We start from the raw sequence: 3,489 nt of genomic DNA on the forward strand, positions 1-3,489 counted from the left end.
TTAAGTTTACATTGCACAAAAGAAGTCCTTGGTAAGGCTTGAACATTCTGTGCAGGGCAAAAACAGAAGAGGCATGGGCTTACTGAACATGGAAACCTATTATCAAGGCTCTAGGGTAGTGTGGGTGAAAACGTAGCTCTGTGAGAGTGCAGAGCTGAGTTGAGTCCAACTGAAAAGGGCACAGATTGATGGCTTCTCTTTTTCTTTATTGCTTAAGATACTGAGAGAGATGCTGCGGGGCGGGGCGGCGCAGTATGCAGGATTCTGTGGCAGAACTGTTTATTTGCATATGTGGTAGAGGCAGGGCAGCAGGTTTGTGAATTCTTGAATATTGGGAACTAGAAGGGTAACAGAGGGATAGGGAAAGGAAGATACTGCACACAAAGGAGGGGGGGGGAGGACCTTGAGCTACCCCTGGGGGGAGAATGGCTGAAAGATGACCTAGAGAGCATCAGAGACTCTTGGGCCAACTCTGCCACCACCATCACTTTCAGGATCTCTGGAAACCTCACCTCATCCTCTGCATTGGTGTCCTGTTACCATGGAAACACTGCAAGGCTGGGGCTTCCACTGAGGCCTTTGCAAACCTGATATATTTAATTTCTACACTAACAAAGAAAATGAAAGACTTCCCAGAAAAAGAGATTGAGCAGGAAACACATTCTGCATATTTTTTGGGGAAAGAGGAGAAAAAAAAACCAACTATAACAGCAAAATATATTGCATTCTGTCACCAGACAGGTGTGGTAGCTGTGTTAGTCACCAGACAGGAAAAGTAACCTGACCAGGGATAACAGGGACCAGACTCAGAGTCCAGGAATTGTTCTTGTTATTTACCTCTCTGTACACTGTGATTTTATTTTACTATTACTAGTAACTTTGTAAATCAGCTCCCACCAATTTTTCTGTGACTGTGACCCCAATATGTGAGGCTGCAGAAAGCTTGTGACCATTAGGTAGCCAGACGACCATTGGGTGGCCAGACAATGATGTCTTACGGAGCACCCACTCCGATTGTGACCCTAAACATAGGTTTCAAGATCATGACCCACAATTTGGGAAGCTCTGTTGTAAGTTATTTGCCTTCAGCATTTTTCTTTCATTAATTGAAGGGTTATCAATCCAGTCCTTGGGACACACCAGCCAGTCAAGTTTTCAGGACACCCACAATGAATATGCATGTGATAGATTTGCATACAATGAAGGAAGTCCATGCAAAATTTTTTCATGCATATTCATTGTCACACCAGCCAGTCAAGTTTTCAGGACACCCACAATGAATATGCATGTGATAGATTTGCATACAATGAAGGAAGTCCATGCAAATTTTTTTCATGCATATTCATTGTCGGTACCTGCCTTAACTGTTAGATATATGTTACTTTAGCAACATATGTAAATTGTCATACCAATAAAGTTATCTAAATCTGGTGCTGCCCCTGTATACAGCTACAGCAGAAATAGGCACTGGTAGCAGGCTTGCAGCTGAGAGGACCTATGCTCCCTTCTGCCCTCCCCCTCCTAGTCAACTATGGGTGCTCAGATTTTAAATCCATCCTTGAAGTAACACAACCCTCAACTCTTATTAATCCTTCCTGGACCCTGTGAATGAATTGATCAGTCCTACAGATATGTATAATAAAGACAAATAAAAAGAAAGCCCCCACCATAGGAGTACAGAATGATTTATTTAAGCAGGTCACACCCCTCCAATGCTTATTGTCTGCTCTTTCTGATCCTGTAACTGGTTTAGCACCTATTCTTGTTCTACCTGGCTGTTCTTATATCTGTTTTTGCTGGATTTCGATATGGTCCTCCTTTTTTACTGCGTTTGTTTCACTTCCTACTGTTGCTTCCTTGGCGTCTGAAATTTTTTCCTTGTTTCATTTTCTGCTTGACGATTTCAACCTTCCTATAATTGGCCACCTGCTGTCTGTAGACAGTAGTGCAACAACTCCCAAATGTAACTGGCGCTTTTTCATAGATCTAAAGTTGAAACAATTACAAATTACATTAATTACAAACAAAAAAAATGTAAGAATTAAACAATAGATACTGCAACAAAACTTTAAAGATTTATATAAAAATTACTGCACAAAAATTCAGTCGCCCGAACAGGGACTTGAACCCTGGACCCTCAGATTAAAAGTCTGATGCTCTACCGACTGAGCTATCCGGGCTCCTTGTGAATATGGTTATTTCTTTTCTCTATATTTACTTAAGAAAATTATTTATTTCCCCCATATTCGGATTTAGCTGCTGTTATGTTCTACCTAATAATATGCGAAATGTTCTTCAAGACTTCTTCACCACACAAAAAATATACCCAATATGCATTATTTTATCTGATGCATTTTTCTATATTATTTATTCAATCTGTAATATACAAATAACCCACAACATGTAACAGACAATTAGCATGGTTATTGTCAGCTTCTATGCTGTGTGCACATGCAAGGCCAGGCAAAATATAGCAAACAACATAGAGGGACACCAACGGGGGGGGGGGGGGGGGGGGGGGGAGATATTGATCCCCCTCCCCCTCCAGGTGGCAACATAGCATACACATTTAGGGAGGGCAGGCCCTTGCAGTGACGAAGACTGCAGCAGGGAATGAACAGAGCCCATTGCTGGCAGAGGACGACATGGTGCTCGAGAACAGAAGCTGCATAGCTGGCAGAGAAGCCATCAGAAAAGACTTATAGCCCCACAGCTAGTAAGTAAACTGTGCAGCTGCCAAGGGAGGGCTAGGAAGGAGGGAGACTACAGTGGTAAGATTGAAGTATTCAAATTGAAAAGCCTAGTCCTCCCCATAACCCCACCTTAAATATTTGCTCACATTCCAGGCACACACCTCCTTCACCCTCTTAATCACCATGCCCCTCCCCTGCCCACAAACTCACAGCTGCACAAATTAACCCATCCAACTTCTGTAGCAAACGGCTGCATAAAGGAACTGCCCATTATATAGTGGGAGTTCAAGAGGAAGTGACTATGTACTGTACACATACACCCACACAATCTAGGATTCCCATTTATTTTGCAACAGCTGTACCACTAATGTATTTATAAAACAGCAAAATAATTACATATGCAGCAGACATATATTATAGATATATGCACACATTTACAGTATATAAAGTAGAACTATCAACCAATCAACATTGTCTTGTCAGTGAAGCAGCACTTCAAGGTACCCAACCTGTCAGTTTAAAACAGTGGGTTGTTCCCCCCTCACCAATTTTTCTTGTCAGATGTATTATGATATTTGAAGAAGAGAATGACATGGGGACATCCCCTCCCCATCCCCATGGGTTCTGTCTCTATCCCTACCCCATCCCTGCAGGTTCTGTCTCTGCCTCTGTCCTGTCCCCGCAGGTTCTGTCCCCATCCCCGTGGGCTCTGTCTTCATCTGTAGAAGCCTCGAACACTTATGATTTTATATGTAAATATTTTTATTAAAGTATAAAAAGGAACAATATGCTGTGC

General features: G+C 42.3%; 1 non-coding gene across 1 annotated transcript; it reads right to left on the reverse strand.

Annotated features, from left to right (window-relative positions):
- Window positions 1-2,107: 2,107 nt before the first annotated feature.
- Window positions 2,108-2,180, reverse strand: TRNAK-UUU. Its single transcript has one exon. It is a non-coding gene; the product is annotated as a tRNA-Lys (tRNA).
- Window positions 2,181-3,489: the final 1,309 nt, after the last annotated feature.

This window comes from Microcaecilia unicolor, chromosome 7 (assembly GCF_901765095.1).
Source record: "Microcaecilia unicolor chromosome 7, aMicUni1.1, whole genome shotgun sequence".
NCBI classification, from domain to species: Eukaryota; Metazoa; Chordata; class Amphibia; order Gymnophiona; family Siphonopidae; genus Microcaecilia; species Microcaecilia unicolor.